At 37.7% G+C, this 21,036-nt stretch overlaps 1 protein-coding gene across 3 annotated transcripts in view; it reads right to left on the reverse strand.

The window, feature by feature from the left end:
• LOC132916316 (uncharacterized) overlaps positions 1-21,036 on the reverse strand; it is a 223,853-nt gene that overhangs the window by 189,565 nt on the left and 13,252 nt on the right. The window contains exon 1 of one of the 3 annotated variants that reach the window (XM_060976217.1): positions 2,210-2,341. The exons of 1 other annotated variant lie outside the window; for it this stretch is intronic. The gene's annotated coding sequence lies outside the window, so the exon portion shown is untranslated. Of the gene's footprint in view, positions 1-2,170; positions 2,342-21,036 lie in introns of those variants that run through there. One more of the 3 variants, XM_060976218.1, reaches the window with a different exon arrangement.

The raw sequence follows: 21,036 nt of genomic DNA on the forward strand, positions 1-21,036 counted from the left end.
TCCTCGCCTTTACCTTTTTTATTGTTCGTTCGCTTGGTTCTCTCAATCATTGCCTTGACTCTTCATTAACCCTTTGTGCCGCGAAACCAACGACATATGTAGGACTTTTAATTCCTTTCCCAACCCCTCACCTCTCTCTTTCTCTCTCTCTCTTTCTCTCTTCTTCATCAATTCTTTGCCCCACACCGTTGGACACAGGCTGTCCTGTTACTTCTGCCCCCGGAAAATAACCCGGGCTTTGTGCGGCTGACGTTTCTGCAATTTTTCAGTTGCATTCTCCGACTGGACGCTAACTCCCGACGACAAATAAGGCGTCGAGAATGTAAAAATGTAGGATATCAGATGGTCAAACAGGACGGAAAAAATTGCGAGACGCGACGGAGAAGCTTTCTACAAATTGGGACGCGAGCTGAGAGATTCGTTGCATGTTTTTGTCTCGCATCTGTTCTTAAATTTACTGTACACAATTCTTTTCGAAGCAAATCTTCGTGTTTATATTGTTTTCGGTGCCAGTTGTTTACTCTTGCTTTTAGCCGATGAAGTATGTTTTGTCATTTTAGGAACAAGTATAATAATAGTTGTACGTTTTCGTTAATTATTCATTCGCACGCATATCTTACAACAGGTTGTTGAAAGTAATTGAATTCGATTTAGAGGAATGGTAACGATCGAGCAAATAAAAGGAAAATTCAAGCGTTAATTGAACTACAACGATACGATGAAGGAAGAATGCAAAACGGAATAATTTGCTAATACGGAGAGTAATGACACAGCTAAACAAGAATGTGTACGTGTGTGTTGAGAGTTTGTAAATATTTCAATTCCATCGAGATGTTCTCGTTTCTTTGCGAATATTCCGATATCATCGTACATCGAACGCTTAATCAAGTTGAAATTTTAATAAAAATTCGACGATCGAATAAATTTTCAAAGCTAAGGTTACTCGTGAGCTGCTTCAAAACGCATGTTTTCGAGCAACAGCTCGCTTATGGCATCTGCGAATGCTGCGTTTTTAAGAGGAGGAAGGGAAACATAGTTTTTAATATCGTATTCCCAAATGAGACGTTAAAGATCGAATTTTTAAAGCGATGCCAACGAGAAAAGCGTGTTCTGTCTGATACAGATACTTTTGCGCAACCAACGCCACAAGCTTTTATAATGGAATAAATAAGTAACCGGAGTTTCTGTTTCCGCGTCAGACTGGCATTTTAATTTCCTCGAGAGATATTTCATCTTTCTGCTCTTCCTTCTATTTGCCACCTAACCGTTCGCCTTTCTGCGTTTCTAAGGTTTTCCTGTCTTCGTGTTTTTCTCGTCACAGCACGAACTTACCCCGCGGCGTTATTCCGCAAGAAGTACCATTTCACCTTCCCATTTAATTACACGTAATTTCGTGTTCCAATCAAAATAAAATTAAGAAGCAAAAAAAGGAAAAAAGAAAATCGGTTCCTTATACGAATTACGTAATTATAGGATAAAATTGATAGGAGAATATCGAATAAAGCAGTATCGCTACACTATTTAATTCTGAGAAACCTTTTACCCGGTTTCATTATGCAAATTAAGTGCACAGCAGTCGAGCGAACGTTGCACCGCCGTCAATATTAGTCCAGTGTCGAACAACATCGTAAACCAAAGTTCTATGTTGATTGGAAACTGATACAAAACAAATTAAACGGGCTAATCTATTGTCATCGTCAACAGACACTGTGTGTTCATATCGAAATCAAAACGACAGCGTATCGTATCTCTTCTCTCGATTTTGAAAACTTCAAAATTTCGGTATTCGGAAACTGTTCGCGCTTCGCGCGATAAATCGCCAAGTAGACTTCGAATTTTTATAGGAAACTCGAAGGTGCAAAAGTGCACGCGGTCCGTGTAATACGCGATTTCTATTTAGATTTTATTTCTTTGCGTATGTTACGACCGTTCGCGGAGAGTCGCCATAGCGAGAGGCGTAAATTTTCGCTGCGATTCTGATAATCGACACCGCGAATCAGTGCTTCCCCTGTTTCGATTAGGATAACATAGGCAGTTCAAACGATTGTTAACACCGAATTAACAGGGTTAATATAAACTCGTATATTTAACGGTATTTAAAATTATAATGAACACGTCACAAATGATTTAACGATGATACAATTAATTGGTTACTGTAATTCGACCCAACTTTATGATATTTCTCGATGTATTCGTTTGACTAAGCTACTCCGATTTTATTCCTCCGAACCTCTCGATGCATTCGGTTTGAATTCTCATTTGCCACTGACTGCCCTTCGATTTTGTCCTTTGTCTTCTCTGGGAGACGACCTCCACCACGCTCGGGTCTCGCAAACGTTCGCGCCTATGACGGTTAGGAACACGGCCTATAGTAACAACATACGTTCATGAAAATATAAAAACGTATAAAAATCCACAGTCTATCGATAAAATTTTATCGGAATTAAATTTTAAAAGCGAACGATACGCGTTAGACGTTCGAGTAATGGACCAGTTAGTTGCTACGAGAGCAAATTTCGGCTGATTTCACGAGTGGCAGTCGTATTTGAAACCGCAATCTTGTTGGAAGTCTGGAAAAAGGAAACCCTCTTGCCCACTGCCCTCGTTTCTTTGTCTCCGGGGTTAGGTTCGCGGAGAAATTACAGGAATCACGAGATTTCTACGGATACTCGTAAGATTCAAAAGGGAACGTCGCTTCTTCGCTATTGAAATAGCTTCTCGCGAGAACGTCTCGGTGGTTACGCGACACTCGGTTCCTGAAAGTCGCGTATCCTTTCTATTGCTTTCGAATATTAAACTAGTTATGAAAAATGTCTGTACATAAATGCGAAACTTTCACGATTTATTACCGTAGTATTAGTAAAACACATATCCTAACATCGCCACTATCATTCTGCGATTTCATCGATATTTAATTTCTCACTTAAGAAAAACAGATTATTTCGTCGTCTAAGATGATTATATTTAGGATGTGCTCATTTACTTATCCAAGTATCCACTTCCGTAACAGATCATTAAACACGAATTAATCTTCAGCTGGTGTCACCGAGTTATAAAGGATAATAGCAATTTGGAGTAAATTTAATAAGACGTCAGAATTTCCTAGCGACCCTAAAGATACCTAATTTTTTGTAATCGTTTTAATTCGTATCTACTTGGTTGTTGAAGTTTAATTAAAATTGATCCGCTACGACGGAAAAATATTAGCCGAGGATTAAAAGTACGTTATCTTATTCATTCGCTCATAGTGCGATATCATTCGTCTTTGTAAGCTTTTGATCCTTTGTCAAAGCAAATTTCTGACGAACGATCGAAAATCGTCGATCACGCGATAGGAACAACCTATAAATAAAGTACAAATTTCTCTATAGACGATGGATATTCGATCGTACTGCGAAATTTTACTCGTGTCTTTGTAAACGTGATACGAAAAATATTCGTGCGCGAGTGTCAGAGTAAAAACCGTTGCATACCATGGAGTGAAACGGAAATATTATTACATGTAAATTTATACCGAATTAATCGCTACACGGTCGTCCTGGTCCAGACTCCATTTTCCCTTTTCCGACACAATTCGTCCCCTATATGCATATATGCATGTTATATGAATAACGAATAATACGGAGATATTTATCACCTAGCGGTGAGATGATTCCAATGCTGCGGCATTTATTCAAGCAGGCCAATACGCGGCAGGCTAGAGGGCTGATTAATTAACGACTCCTGCGCATTCATGCTGTGACATTTCGTTATGCGAACGCGCTTTGTTACGCGGTTATTGCAGCACGCTAATTCATCTGATCAGCCATTTATTAGGTGTACATGCGGATAACGTAATTCTCGTGGGTATAGTGACGTAAGCAAACACAGACAGCCCTTTGCTACCGTCAAAACGTCGTTTATCGGTTAGGTTAATGAGAGATTCTTCGAAGGTTTCCATATACGCGACGCGTGAATTTGGTATGCGAACGACAGTTGCTCGATAACGTGACGTTTTCGGGTAAATGGAATTTACCTGCTGGTTGACGAATTTCGTCGTGTAATAATTCTGTACTACGAAGTTTCATCGATTTCAACTCTTTTTTTTAATTTTCATACGGAATACAGCGCGTACAAAATTCCTGTATCGAAATTAACTTTGTTATTGGTAAAGGAAATTGCGCGAACCAAATTGTATCTATCAGATTCTTTCATAATGAAGAAAAAATGAGAGGAACAGAAGTAAAGTATTCTATTTTAGTATTTAAGATAACAAGAAGGCGAAACCTCGATTTTTCCCTATCTTTCCTGGTAGAGTGGAGAAAACCACAAAATACCTGATCCAATTTAACAAAGATAACATCGAAAACGATGAAATTCTTCTGTTTTGCCGTATCCAAGCTTCTCGCAAGAAGCCCGCACCATATTTTTCCTGGTAATATACGCAAATATCATTTTTCTTCAACAATTTTTGTTTCTTCGCTGTTGCGGATTGTTCCAACTTCGAAGTAGAGTTGTACTTCTTTTCGCTCTGAAAGTGGCGAGTAATTCATTTTTGTATTCAAGGGATGCCGGTTTTTCCAGCCACGTAACTTTTTGTTTATAACTGGATGCGAAGACGACAATGACCAGCAAAAATTTTTCAGATACAATGTGATTAGAAGCTCTTAATAAATATTGTCATATAACTTAGCTACCAATTATCAAAATATGGTAGTACAGCTTCAAAAGCGATCGAATATAAGATAGAAACACTTGGAAATACGATAAATTCCAAAAACTACAATAAAATGCAATAAGTCGATGATTCATTAAGACTTATGTCGTTTACAGCAAGACGCTGTCGATGCAAACTTCAATACAACAGAAAACAATTGCAAAATGATCATAGGACTTTTTGAATTAATCGCGAAAATGTTAATTATGATATAGTGTTTTACCTAGGAATACGGTTTTGCATAGGTTTCCCCTGCATGTAGTATTTCAACATCCATTTTATTTTATTAGAAAATAATTAAAATTTATTTACGTAATATATATAATTTGACAAATAAGAAATATTTATCGATGTAAATTAACTTCAGAATGTTCTTTTTCGAAGTTAATGTCAGGCAAAGCCAAGTGAAAACCGAAGAAAGTGTTTGAAATTTCAAATTTAATTAAAACATATTAATGTGTGAAAATTAAAATTGTGAGTTCATAATTGCTAACTCATCAGTTTCCAAAAATCTGAACATGTAACTTCAATACAACAGAAAACAAGTGCAAAATGATCATAGGACTTTTTGAATTAATCGCGAAAATATTAATTATGATATAGTGTTTTACCTAGGAATACGGTTTTGCATAGGTTTCCCCTGCATGTAGTATTTCAACATCCATTTTATTTTATTAGAAAATAATTAAAATTTATTTACGTAATATATATAATTTGACAAATAAGAAAGATTTATCGATGTAAATTAACTTCAGAATGTTCTTTTTCGAGGTTAATGTCAGGCAAAGCCAAGTAAAAACCGAAGAAAGTGTTTGAAATTTCAAATTTAATTAAAACATATTAATTTGTGAAAATTAAAATTGTCAGTTCATAATTGCCAACTCGTCAGTTTCTAAAAATCTGAACATGTAACTTCAATACAACAGAAAACAATTGCAAAATGATCATAGGACTTTTTGAATTAATTGCGAAAATATTAATTATGATATAGTGTTTTACCTAAGAATACGGTTTTGCATAGGTTTCCCCTGCATGTAGTATTTTAACATCCATTTTATTTTATTAGAAAATAATTAAAATTTATTTACGTAATATATATAATTTGACAAATAAAAAAGATTTATCGATGTAAATTAACTTCAGAATGTTCTTTTTCGAAGTTAATGTCAGGCAAAGCCAAGTGAAAACCGAAGAAAGTGTTTGAAATTTCAAATTTAATTAAAACATATTAATGTGTGAAAATTAAAATTGTGAGTTCATAATTGCCAACTCGTCAGCTTCCAAAAATCTTAACATGTAACTTCAATACAACAGAAAGCAATTGCAAAATGATCATAGGACTTTTTGAATTAATCGCGAAAATATTAATTATGATATAGTGTTTTACCTAGGAATACGGTTTTGCATAGGTTTCCCCTGCATGTAGTATTTTGACATCCATTTTATTTTATTAGAAATATAATATATTTATTAGAAATTAGTAATATATATAATTTGACAAATAAAAAAGATTTATCAATGTAAATTAACTTCAGAATGTTCTTTTTCGAAGTTAATGTCAGGCAAAGCCAAGTGAAAACCGAAGAAAGTGTTTGAAATTTCAAATTTAATTAAAACATATTAATTTGTGAAAATTAAAATTGTCAGTTCATAATTGCCAACTCGTCAGTTTCTAAAAATCTGAACATGTAACAAACGTTAAAACCAAATATAAAAAAGATTAATAAAAGCCACGTGAGAATTAAATAATATTTTCTTCTAAGCAGCACAACGCAGAAAGGACAGAAAATAATAGAAAATAATTTTATTCGACTATCACGTGTCTCCTGTTGATCTTGTCTTTGTACGTTCTTTTAGAAAATAGTTTTATCGACACAGTTCTTGTCTCATACTTGTATAACATTCAAGATTATTCAGTAATCTAATCAAGTCTACTCAGCTCTTAGGTCAAGCAACAACAATCACCGCGAGGGTAGTAACCATTTTAGGGGAAAGTTTAAAATGCAGAAATGCGAAAGACGCGTACTCGGACGAAGTTGACTGTTACACCGAACGTTTAAGAGACGAGCTTGTAAAACAGTAACTACATTCGTATTTATATACGAATCTAGTGGAACCAGATTAGTTAATGGCAACTGTAAAACAGGAGATAAAATCCCGTTGTTGGAGACTCTCCTTTGAAGATTTATTTTCTACTCGAAGGTAGACTGTGTATATATATGTGCTTTTAACATTTCGCCATTTCGGGTAGATTTCACGATTCTGTGATTTCCAAAAAATCGAAATTTCAAATATATACTGCTTCCCACGTATGAAAACGATGTATTTTATGTAGAAAATCTTTGTTGCTGAAAATAAATTTAAAACATACAAATGAAATACTAGAGTTCCGAATGTAAAATACATAGGTACGAACATCATCGTTTTCATATTTACATTTTATTTATAGTATCGGCATGAAATTAAATTTACGATATTTGACTTGCAAATAAATGCAACGAAAATTTGTGATTCTCAATGTTGTATATAGATTTTGAAATAATTTTATTTACCAATTAATTTTATTTATCGATGCGGTAATTTTCGATTTTAATCTTTAACGCGACCACTTTATCGGACGATACGATCATCTGCAAGAAATTCTTGCAAATGGAAAAAGTATCTCAAGATCAGCCAGCAATGTTCAATTTTCATTGTGCGAATAGATTCGATTTCGATCGATCAATAAGTTTCGTCTTTGCTCAACGACTTAATCTCCTGTCGCGTATTTCTTGGACATTGTGGTACTGGGAAAAGCACAACCGAAAGATCCATCTTTCTATCGTGAAATTCCCCAAGTTCACCGATCAGTCTGTTAACGATCAGGTCTTATAACGTAACGACTTATCTTGCGGTTGATCTCTCTTAAAAATAAAACGAATTGAGAAAATATATAAAAAATTTCTAAACCTAATTAAAGAGCTTTCTGGAAAAGGGTTTACGACAGGAAATCGTTAATTGCGCAAAGCGAGCCGGAAATTTTAATTCTACTTTTTTAACGATAGCTACGTTCGAATTGATAATTACAACGACATCGAAGGAACTTTATTCCTTCTTACATTCACAATATAAATACAAACTTTCTCGTACAACTATAAGTTAGAATTTCAAATACGATTCTCCCATTCGTTATTGCGTAAGTAGCTACTATCGCGTTCAATTTATACAAAAAACACAATCTTCGTTTTAACATAACTGTAATTAAAAAAGTAACGATTTCAAGAATATAATTACACTCTACTGTTCGTATTTCACGTTTTGATGCTTTCAGTTCGTTATTCAGACATAAAGCCAACAGTGAACGTTGTCTCGCGTTTTCCGCCTGGAGCGCCGTAACAAAATCTCAAAGAAAATTTCTCCCTTAGGAAACGTCGTTTCATCTTCCACGCATCTCGGTATTTCTCGATGAACTCTGACGTGATACGAGAAGCACTCGTCGAATCCGATTTCCAAACAGAAACATTAAGCATCGATATTCGATCCGCAAGTTCGTCATATTCTCCGCATACGTTAAAACATCACATGTATGTTTACTTCACATTAGGATTAGGGGCGCGTAACGAATCTTTCTTCGGATTAGACATTATTGTTATGCAAGAGCGAAGATAATTACTAGTACAATTATGATTATGACAGAATTTGACGAGTAACCGTGGTAATTATACACTCGGGATGTGAATGGCAATGATCTTAGACTCGATAACGAATCCACGGTCAACGGGATGACGAATGCGATTTCTTCCACGGTCTAAGTCGAACTTAATTCACTGATCCACGACTCGGGTGTGAATCAAGGTACTTGTCCACGGTACAAGTAGAACTTGTCTGACTGAATCTCAGTCCAAGTGAAACTGCCCTTATATACTCCTCTCCATACCCCTCTGTATCCCTCGGGTCGATCTTTGTTTTTTAGGAGAGCTATTTAATTACTCCATGTCTCTGTTAGGTACACGTCCCTCCCATGACCGTGGCTACGTTCAGCGACCCGTTATGTCACTTCCAGCCCAAGCCCACTGTCATAAATCTCGGGCATACATAATCGAATTAAATTATAAACAACTACTTCCAAGTTCTATTCTTTAAGTACCGCTATAATAAAAAGTCTAGACTAAAGTATTGGGGATCTTCCCAAAAATTCCAAAGGAATGGCCCCGATGTTCTTTCATCTTCGACATATATGTCAAGTTATCGTTGGAGTTCGGGGCGTTAACGAATCTTCATGTGAGTTGGCCATCGTTGTCGTATACTATAGATGATATTTATTGATGCGAATGTGAGTATTATAGAGTGTAACAAGTAATAGCGGCGATTGGATAATCGAGAAGTCGATGACAATGAGTTTAGGTTCGATAACGAATCCACGGTCAATGGAATGACGAATGTGATTCGATACAAGAATTCTGGTGACGCTCAACGTACTTGTTTACTGGACTAGTCGAACTTATCGAACTGAATCTCAGTCCAAGTGGAACTCCCTTATATACTCCTCTCCGTACCTCTCTGTACCCCTCGGGTCGATCTTTGTTTTTAAGAAGAGCTGTTTAATTACTCCATGCCTCTGTTAGGTACACGTCCTTCCCGTGACCGTGGCTACGTTCAGCGACCGGTTATGTCACTTCGAGCCTGTTGAGGTTATTAGATGTATGTGAACAAAGGAACGCGTGGATAAATTGTAAGGTAGAAAATATATTTTAATGCAGAAGTGTAAATACAAATCGGAATATATTTTGAGCTGGTCCAGACCCGCACGCTAGCAGTGTTACTCTATGGCTGAAAGCTCTGAAGCCATCGTCGTCTGTGTACTGTTTATGGTCTGCCTTCGTCCCAGCCTTTTGTCTATAGGCTGTCGATGGCTTCTGTGCTTGAGAAAACTAAAAGATCAGATGTAGAGTTTTTTCAGATGTGGTGACTACTTCAACAGAGCCTAAGTCCACTGTCATTAGTCTCGGGCAACCATACTCAGATTCAATCGTAAACAGCTATTTCTCAGTTTTATTATTTGAATACAGCTATAATAAAAAGTCTGGACTAAAGTTTCGGGGACCTTGCCAAACATTCCGAAAGAAAGGCCCCGATGTTTTTTCATCTCCGACATATATATATTATATATATTTTCTATATGTATAGATATATTATATATATAAAAAGAGAGAGAGAAAGAGTCACGATACCACAAGGCGGTGTATTTGATGGATGGGGATGTTTATGGGGACCCAGGCGCACGAAATAAGAGTAATCGATGAAAATTGACGATCACGGTAGGAGGTGGAAAGCCGTAAGAGATCTCGCCTCCTCTTCTGCACCCTCTTTCGCAGTCATCCCTTACAGCATCGCTGGCTCTTCCATATCTCTGAGATTGCACGAATAAAAGGATCTCGATTCCGCGTCACGTGGCATTATCTTGGAATTCTTTTTTCCTCGAGAGAAGGAATCGTCTTCGAAGGAGAAAATCACGTGTCGCGGAACATATCGGGCTCCTGCACCGATGGTAATTGTCGTTTTGATTAAATCGGTCTCCTTCCGCCAGGAAATCGACCTTTTATTTCGAACAGTCGATAAGGTGGTTTCGATACGTATAGCTCAACAGCTGTCGTCACTTTCTTCCGACGAGTTTAAAGATATTTCTCTTTTTCTTGGTTCTTTTTTCGACAGGACAGTTAAAACGTAAGTGTCGCGGGAAGTTAAAGACGATATTTATTTTATGGGGATTTGTCGAAGTCAATTTCAATTTATAAATAAATCAGAAAGGTAGATAAGATTTAGAAGATCGTTAAAGTCTCCTTCTCTTTAAGAACGCATCTCTTTAATAATCACAATATTCTCCAATTCAAATCCATTTCCTGTAGTGTTGAAATTCTTAATGCAACTTTTCATTTTTCAACTCTCAACATCTTCAAACTCCAATTTCCGATGATCTTGTATTCTCCATGAAATTCCTAATGCTAACTGTTAGATAATTTATCTTACCTTTTCAGGACTAGCACTAGATAGAACTATGATCGCAAAACGTTAGCTAAATCGTCAGACAAATAAAATTAATTAATTCAATGCGCGTTTCTTCACCATCTATTTTCCACCTGAATTTGTAAAGGTGGTGAGCCTTGAAGACTCACAGCCTTCGAGTGATAAACGACGTAAACGTTGAAATTAACAGAAACGTGTTTCTTGTTTCTATTGGAAATCACTACTGACATTTACATCGTTTATCTTCGCGATTTTTATTATACGATAGACTGAGAATCATAATGGTACAAGTCTGCGGTAATTAAAGGAAGAAAGAGGAAAGAAAAGAAAGTATTCATTGGGGATACGCTAATGGGCTCATCAGTAAGACCATCTAGCAGGATAGTAGAAGCCAGGACAAAGGACGAATTTTGAATGAATTGGAAAAGTGTGTTTAAGCGTATATTTTCCTAATAGCGAATACAGAAACGTTGCTACAGGTGAAAATTTCGAGCAAGTTAGTTTACGTATATCTCAACTTCCAAACGTTTGACTAAAATCCACGTAGCTGTATAGTCGACCAAGTTGTAACTTCTTTCCCCTGTCAAGACATATTTTCGTAACTTTAATAAATAGACAAAATTCGTTGTAACGATAAATGCAAAACTTCATCTCAAGTAAAGTAACACGGAGCACTGACTTGTACCGCCATAATTTCTAGAAAGTATATTCATCTATTCCGTTAATTACATAAAATAAAATATATACATAAAAATAAAAAAATACATAAAATATGGAAATCTTATTAAATCGGTTTACTCTTTCGATCGAATAAACGCGATTACGATTAGCTTACGACGAGACAAAATTATTTCACCCATGATCCACGATGAAATGAAAGAACGAACAAATAATACGTAGCTTAAAAATATCCCGCTTATACGCCAAAATAACACCAGCTCCGAAATGAAATTATGTTTGCACGTGATATTTCCAGCGGCGAAGTTCTTCATACCATAAGTCCATTACAGCAAAGCCAGCACGAGAAAAAGAACGATATCCCGCAGAGTCTCTCCTCTTTTTCTGGCGATTCGAAGAGAAAACGAGTACCATTAATCGTACGGATGGAAAAAAAGGCGTGGAAGGGCAGGGGAGTTGCTCTTACCGTCCCGCAAGCGGCAAAACCTTGCCACGAAGGGACAGAATGGTACGAAATGACACCAAGATCCTGAAAAGCATCGAAAAAGTGGATGGAACAAGAGAACTGTGTGGCGCGTTGTCACGGCACCATCGAGGTCACCGCAGACAAATAGGCTTGCGTCACTTTTAAAATGTCCTTCCGGCTTGACAGACGCGAACAGAGGGTGGAATGCACGGTGCACCGCAAGCCACCCTTCGAATCACGCTCGAATCTCTTCCACCTTCGCTTCCGGAGAAGCGTCTTTCTCTCGTTCCCCGGACAGATAAACGAATAGCAGAGACCAGAGTGCTTGTGAATCATCCTAATTTTCCGTCTTGTGAACCTACTCGGTCACGCATACGAGGATCACACGGAGTTGATGTAGTAGTATGTGAAATATGGCGATCCGGATGGCACCCGGAAAATAGGAAAAATGAGCCGAGATCAATCGCGATAAAATAGAGTAATGCGCGTTTCGTTCCGTTGCTTGATAGGTGTAAAAATTGCTGCAAGAAAGAATCGGATAAAAATGTTTGTATATGGATCTGCGGGAAATTTGGTATTTCTTTTAATGAAAATTACGGATGCGGTGTATCGATGTTAGAAAACGAATGGCAATACATTTAGAAGAGTTTTAGTAAGAACGGCTCTCGCTGGTCATATCTGACAATAATCGAGATCGATTTCTACATTACGAGATGCTATGATCTCAAAATAGCAACGATACAGTTCTAACATACAATAAGAAAATTTTAAATTGATATATTTGTTGAGAATTGTGGATCTTAATTGCCGAAATGAAAGCACAGGAACACTAAGGTTACACTTAGAATTCATATTAAAATAGATTCAGATTTATTTAATAAACGATCTCCGGGATCTTCGTCGACATACATTTGCAAGCGTTTCAGCACTCTCTTTGTAGCACCATCTTCCATACCATACTGCCAACGGAACAGTTGCATTCATCTGTTTTTCCAAACTTGTCCACAGGCGACGATAAACGATATGCCTATTCCAGATAAAGAGTCAGTCAGATATCTGGGCATGACTCTGGACAGAAGATTGACATGGAAACAACGTATCTTAGATGAAAACAAACGACTCAAAGCAAAATTTAAAAAATTCTACTGGCTCATCGGTCGACGTTCCAACTTGAACACGCAAAGTAAAATTACACTATACAAAGCCATATTAAAACCTGTTTGGATCTATGAAACCCAACTATGGAGAACAGCGAGTAATTCCAACATAGAGATTCTTCAACGATTCCAATCGAAAACCTTAAGATCCCTGATAGACGCACCTTGGTACGTCACCAACGAAACGATACATCACGACCTCAAGATACCCACGGTCAAAGAAGAATTATCAAAATTCAGCAATAGACACAGCACACGAGTTAACAACCACCAAAACCTCTAATTATTCAACTACTCGACGCGTCGGAACAGATCCGCAGGCCCAATCGAAAACCTTAAGATCCCTAACAGATGCACCTTGGTACGTCACCAACGAAACGATACATCACGACCTCAAGATACCCACGGTCAAAGAAGAATTATCCAAATTCATCAATAAACACAGCACAAGAGTTAACAAGCACCAAAACCCTCTAATTACTCAACTACTCGACGCGTCGGAACAGATCCGCAGGCCCAATCGAAAACCTTAAGATCCCTAACAGATGCACCTTGGTACGTCACCAACGAAACGATACATCACGACCTCAAGATACCCACGGTCAAAGAAGAATTATCAAAATTCAGCAATAGACACAGCACACGAGTTAACAACCACCAAAACCTCTAATTATTCAACTACTCGACGCGTCGGAACAGATCCGCAGGCCCAATCGAAAACCTTAAGATCCCTAACAGATGCACCTTGGTACGTCACCAACGAAACGATACATCACGACCTCAAGATACCCACGGTCAAAGAAGAATTATCCAAATTCATCAATAAACACAGCACAAGAGTTAACAAGCACCAAAACCCTCTAATTACTCAACTACTCGACGCGTCGGAACAGATCCGCAGGCCCAATCGAAAACCTTAAGATCCCTAACAGATGCACCTTGGTACGTCACCAACGAAACGATACATCACGACCTCAAGATACCCACGGTCAAAGAAGAATTATCAAAATTCAGCAATAGACACAGCACACGAGTTAACAACCACCAAAACCTCTAATTATTCAACTACTCGACGCGTCGGAACAGATCCGCAGGCCCAATCGAAAACCTTAAGATCCCTAACAGATGCACCTTGGTACGTCACCAACGAAACGATACATCACGACCTCAAGATACCCACGGTCAAAGAAGAATTATCAAAATTCAGCAATAGACACAGCACACGAGTTAACAACCACCAAAACCTCTAATTATTCAACTACTCGACTCGTCGGAACAGATCCTCAGGCTAAAAAGACATCACACCTTAGACCTAAGCACTAGATTCAAATAGAATCAAACATACTATAAACACTTATTAACCATGACATAGTACTACGTCAGATAAATTTACTTAAAATTCTCCAACGAGAATTGATTGTAAAATAAACGCAAATAAAAAAAAATCTGTTTTTCAAGATGACGCGTACGCACATACTTCCACACTCATATTCACATACGTGTGTCACTACTACGCGGCCAATCTAGTCTAGCACACAAAATTATACATATCTCAATAATATTGTATGTAATTGTATATCAGCAATAGCGATTGTTGTGCTAAAGATTTATCCAGAGTGCGTGTAGTATATTGTTACGAACACCAAATAGATTTCCTGGAAAATGTAGAAGAAGCTTAGTCTCCTCCGAACAAGGATATCAACCAGACAGTTCATCGTGAGATTTTATGGTGTACAGATGTGTGTACCGAATAATTATGTAATTTTTAAACTTTTGAATTTTCTTCTACTCGCTATATGATGTTTAGTCATTGGCATAATGTTTTAGTTATTTTCCATGATAAGAATAACAGAAAGGAAGTGGCAACGATTGATCTTTCTTCTCCATTTTCTAGATAGATGGATAAATGGGTATTCTCGAATATTCTCTGGTCCTCGATCATCGCCATCGCCGATCTGCCAAGACGGCGGATAAAGGAAAATGGAGTTTACGAAACTATCGTCAGGATGAGATAGAGACTAAATCATGCTATCACACATACCACAACCATTTGTCATTAAAAGAAATTCGAACAACGATCTTTGCTGCAACTTTGGACATCTCTTGATTACGCTTCGATCGTTTAATAACGAAAGAAAAGGATTTCATCGCTATCTGCCATGTTTTCATGTATTTTCGATTACTAGACGGATAACGAGGGAACAACAATGTTACTAATTTTCCATGGCTATTAGCAATCCTCCAAGAAGGTTGGACCTTTCGTCCTACGTGAATCGGTGCACCACACTAACCTTAATGAAATAAAATTTCCTCGATAAAATCTCAAACGTACAGAATCCTAAATATCGAATTCGAAATGATTGTGACGTTGCAGAAATATAAGATACTGGATATGAAAATTCAAACGTAAAATTTGGAAACGGAGAGTTCGAAGGTAGAAAAACGTAATGGCACTGGACCAAAGTAGCGTGACTCAAAAATTATGAAAACTCAGATTGCATGATCGCGGAATCGTCCAATTCAGATATGAATAACTACTATGAAGTAGTAGGACACGAACGAACGTAATACGGCGGTCATGGATCATGATCATGCTACGAACCACTCCGAGGATATTGGACCCACCGACAGAACCGCGAAGAAACTAGAACAACGACTTGAAGCGTAACGGGGTCATTATACATATGCAAGAAAAATATCAGTTCCCTGGACCACGCCTAGCAAAGCCATGGTGTAGTTGGATCTTTCCCAGCAGTACATCTGCATTACTGAAGTACTCTCGAAATATTTGGACCACTCATGATGCAGAAACTCGCGATCGCATGAAACGGGTAATGACTACGCACAATGGGATCCTAAGATCACTGATTATTAAGACATACCACTACGTACGATGGAATTCATAGACCATTGATTATTAGACCATGAATGAGGTAGAAACATATGACCGCGTGAAATAAGTACGACTACATACGGTCGTTCACACGAAGTCATTCATTATTGGACCACGCGTGAAACAGAAACGCATGATCACATGGAACGCATAAAGATCCCTAAGACATCGATTATTGATATTGGACCAAACGCGAAATAAAAACACAGGACTATACGAACCACGTAAGACTACAGACACCAGGATCATTAGGTCATCGATCAACGGATCACACGTAAGGAGACACAAAAGATTATACGCAACAGTCCTGAGATCTATAATAGGATTCTAACTACCGATGTATGGTATGATTCCGAGGTTGCTAAGGCATGTCTAGTAGCAGCAAGAAAGATAAACCACCAATCTACCGAAAGCCTAAGCTTTAAAGCCGAAGAGCTGCCAGCACCCGACCCGAAGACGTGATCCAACAACCACGTAATCCTAATAGACTCGGTCCTGCGACTCCATGATCCTGCAAGGCGTGATCTTACTATCCCGTGACCCTGATAGACGTAGTCTAACGATTCTGTAATCCCGATAGGCGTGATCCAATGTCTCTGTGATTATACCGACACGAAAAGATCGAAGTGCTACTAGCAATGAATCTAGAAACGCTGTGACTACTCTTATACCGCAAAGTTTTACCAAGATTGCGGTGAGAAGACGTAATTCAGTGATTCTGTGAATTTATGATACTAGATATAATTTAGTAACCATGAGGTTTGAGTAGGAACGACGTTATCACGCTAGGATCCTTCCTACTGAGAATATAAGCTAACAATCATGAGGACCCATTACGTATGATTCTATGACTCGACGATTCTACTATGAGTGGTTCGCTGATAATATGACGTAGTAACCGGGAGATGTTCCGGCTCTGGAGTTCTACTAATTGTAAGCGTGATCCAACGACTCTCAATTTCTACCAACTATGATTCAAATGGTGCTTGATTTTCTTGGATATCAAGAAGCGTAAGAGAAGCTAAATGGTGTAAAAGGATTAGAGATCACGTGTCTGATATCATCGTAGCGCCCATATTATTCCACGTTGAGTATTTGGGAAATAATATCGATCTACTTTAGAAAATAATAGCGTAGCATATTTTATTGATAGCTTTTTATGCGGCGCGTCTCAACGCAAACGAGTAACGTGCGCAACTAATAAAAAGAGATCGAGGTTAGTCGTGGCAACTGCAAAATTCCATCGTTATTTGGGTTACTGCTTCGATGTGTAAACGGCATAACGATCGAGTATGTGTGCGCACTTTTTGAGAAGAGAGAATTGAAACGCATGCAGGGATTTCGGATCGAACGAGGCGCATAAAGAAGATATTTGAAAAAGCAAATGGCGCTTGTTGCGAGCTCGTTCCATCCAGTTACGCGGTTATCGATTGGAACCTTGAACGTTCGATCTCCCGATTTTTTAACGTTCCCTTTCGAATGACCAGAAATAAATTTGTTCACGCATGGCTGGTTTACACATCTATTGGCGATATTATCCAACCATACCTTTTCTCCGTTTAATTTCTTTGCTCAATTCGTATTCACGATTTTTCACTTAATTCGAGATGTTCGTGTAAATTCACATTTTTATGAACACAACTGAAAATACTTAATATAATAACATAATTTTATTCTCTAAATACAACAACGAATACTTCATTTTGCATATTTCGTATGTTACGTTCGATATAACTTTGCAGATTTTCCAGAAATACACCAACGTTCACAGTCTAATTCCAGGATATGTTATTTCAAGGTAAAATTTATTTTACTCTCCAGATATACAATTCCGTTACATTTCGACGAATTAAAATTTTCCATAAGTCCATAGACGTACACTATGTACAGATTGTCGGTCATTCATCATTTTTTATTTTATTAAGTTTCACTCACGCTATCACGATACTCTAGAGTTGCAAATTCCGAGGTATGAGAAAAGACACAAGATAGCTATATCACGCTATTTTATTGAAAGTTACATGTATCCCGTTAGCTAACGTTCCAACATCCACCGTCGATATGTAATTTTAGCCTGACGAACATCTTTAATTATCAACATACAAGAGATTGCTTATCAAGCAACCGAGGCTTGAACTCCTCTGGTGTCCCAAACGTCGTTCAACCACCCCAGATCCGCACTACCTCGCTGTTAAATATTAAATAGCAGCGAGATGCAGACACAATGAAAGCACGCTCATCTACCAAAGCAGTCGCGCGGAATTAGTCATTAGACGGGATAGACGCAAAATCTGAAGACAGAAATCTCCTCGTTGTCGACGTGTACTCAATTTGGTATCACCCGAGACAACGAAATTCGTGTTTCGAACGAAATTAATTAAATCTTGCAAATTGGTCCAAGAGACTTCTTCGCGTGCAATTAGGCGTGATGTAGACAAACGACGTAACGTCGTTACGATTTCAGGTGGCACTCTGTAAATTGGCAGATTTATATTTCTCAAAATAAATCATAGTCGTAGTTTCGCTAGCGTGAAATCGCAGTGACGTCACATAATACGTTTGTACCAAGCCTAATATCTCCAACGAAATCATAACGAATATGAATAATATCTAATGAAATCATCGTTCGTAGTTATACTGGATTGGAAACTAAGTGATTGCGGATTTTGTCATTAGGTGTTATTGAACAAATCCGCGATCATTTAGTTGCCAACTCAACAGATCGACTGTATTATTGAACATAAAAAATATAACTTTAAAAAAACGAAGCTGGCACCCCGCTGGGGATAGCCACCCACATGCTATATTTATTTTTATTTTATTTTTTTTTCTTCACCAATAAAATATAACACTTTACCAAATGTCCATAAGGACAAATTGTAAAATAACCAAAATAAAATAAAAGGAAAAAACTGTATTATTGAAAATATAAAATTGCTCAGTCGCACAAAATTACCAATCATCTTTTGTTTAATTCACAAAATTCATCGATAAATATTTGGCGTTTGAAACGTGTATCGACCAGGCTATTTTTTCGTTTTTGTAATAATTATAACATCGAAAAGAATTTTATTAAGAAAGAAATAGAAACGTTTCAGAACATATTATATCTGTTATAAGACGACGATTTTCTTTTCTTTCGAAGCAGTGTAGTATCGTATAGTTGATCGAAGTATGGAATCTCGAAAGACTATTGCACACAGTGATGGCTATTGGCGTGGTGACATACGTACATGCATTCAATGCATCGTTAGAAACATAAACTTGGCTAATAGTACAACGTCACCAATGCGAAACTGCGACAACGTCGGATCATTTGTCTGTACCGAACTTTAAAGCTTCTTGCGGTCAATTATCGAACAATAATTGTTCTTGACTAACCACAAACTCATCGCTCGAGCTTACATTCGAGTCGAGTGGGGTCATGATAATTTTACGAATCGAAAGCAACGACGAGCAGTTAGTTGTATTCTGGTATTACAGATTAACTTGATTCAACGTAGATATTTAGCATCTACACTACGAAAGGAGTGACGAAGGTTTTAATAGTTATTATAAATAGCGCTCTAGCGCGATTTAATGCGTCAAAGGGGTCATACGTGACTGGATCCCTGGAATTATGCAATGACTCGCGGAGAACAGTGAATTTTCGTGAGGGTAGATTCACATGAAATGCGTTTCTATGAAATTTAGAGAGAATGTTGAATACTGTAAGACGTTTAATATAGATAAATACATAACTTAAATTACTTTTACTTGTAATTAAAAAAGATTTTATATTAAATTTAATTTAAGTGTTGCCAGACGTTATCAGCAGCAAAAAAAAAGAAAAAAGTTTAAACGAGATCGCGACGCGTAAATGACGAAGCCAAGTGTCGCTCGTAATTACGCGAGATTCACGTACAAGTCGTCCGACGTGTACGCTCGAGACTTAATAATATACAGCATAATGAGAATTTCAAGCGAACGCATCTCGCCAAAGAAGTAATAATTAACGCGCGACTGATATAATCTTGGCATTTGAAGATCATGGTCCATTTCGTGTTAAAAGAGATTTCAAATGAAACGTGATCGTTAGATATAATTCAAATCCTCTAACGTTTGAAATTCTACAAATATAAATGCTCAAATTTATGCGCTATTTAAACCATAAATTAATTGCTACGATTCAATTGCGAGATTATATAAAGTCTAATCTGAAGGGTAGAAATGATCGCAGCGTGAAAAAAGATGCTAAAAGTGCTATTGAAGGCGCGTTTTTATTCAAACTGAAACGCAACCGTATGCATTGATCGAACCAGTACTTCCGCTTACTCGACTCGAGTACTTATGCAAGATGTGCCCGCTAAAACACGTTAAAGTCACGTCGCGGTTATTCGAAGCGAGTTGTTTAGCTTAATCGGCGGTTTCTCTGTACATCGGCCAACTTTCTTCTTTCCTCTGCCACCCTTTCGATCGCACTCGCGTTTAAAAGTATCCTCGTTGTTCTATTCGATCGCGAGTAAAGCTTATTGGTAATTCGTACTCGCGATGCTCAATTGGCAGGAAATCTGTGTGTTTTTCTTCCAGGCTACGTATCTCGTCGTATGCCACGCGTGTATTTTACTAAACAAACGCCATAATTGCGAGTACAAGGCGGAAAAAATGAAATCGCGAACACGAAAATAGAGACAAAGGGAACCAGGAGACACGCGTATACCGTAAAAACTGTCGTACGTTTCATAATCTTTAGAGACGTGCTATTTTCAAACCATGTTTCAAAGCAGATGTCAAAAAAGAGAAACGCGTTTCACGACCATCAAACAATAACGTCCTTCTTCTTCTGTCTCATTTTTTTCCACTCGCCAAAACATATTCCCTGTACAGAGGCGCATAACCAGGGACGTTTCTTAGCATTTTCAAAGCTGACAAATGCTTCGTTTCACCTGTGCCTTCCAAATCTAATTTCACAGATGGATCAAAGCGCTTTGTAAATCTTCTAAACGCGCGAGAACGTTTCTTAATTAACCGACGTCCGCGTTCTATCTGTGAAACAGCATACTCAAAGAGCCAATGCTTAGCAAAGGTTCAGGTTAATCCACACAGATGTTGGAACAGATAGAAGTGGAGACAAAGGGTGAGCGGTCGGTCGACGTAACAAAAA

Source organism: Bombus pascuorum, chromosome 2 (assembly GCF_905332965.1).
Source record: "Bombus pascuorum chromosome 2, iyBomPasc1.1, whole genome shotgun sequence".
Classification (NCBI taxonomy): domain Eukaryota; kingdom Metazoa; phylum Arthropoda; class Insecta; order Hymenoptera; family Apidae; genus Bombus; species Bombus pascuorum.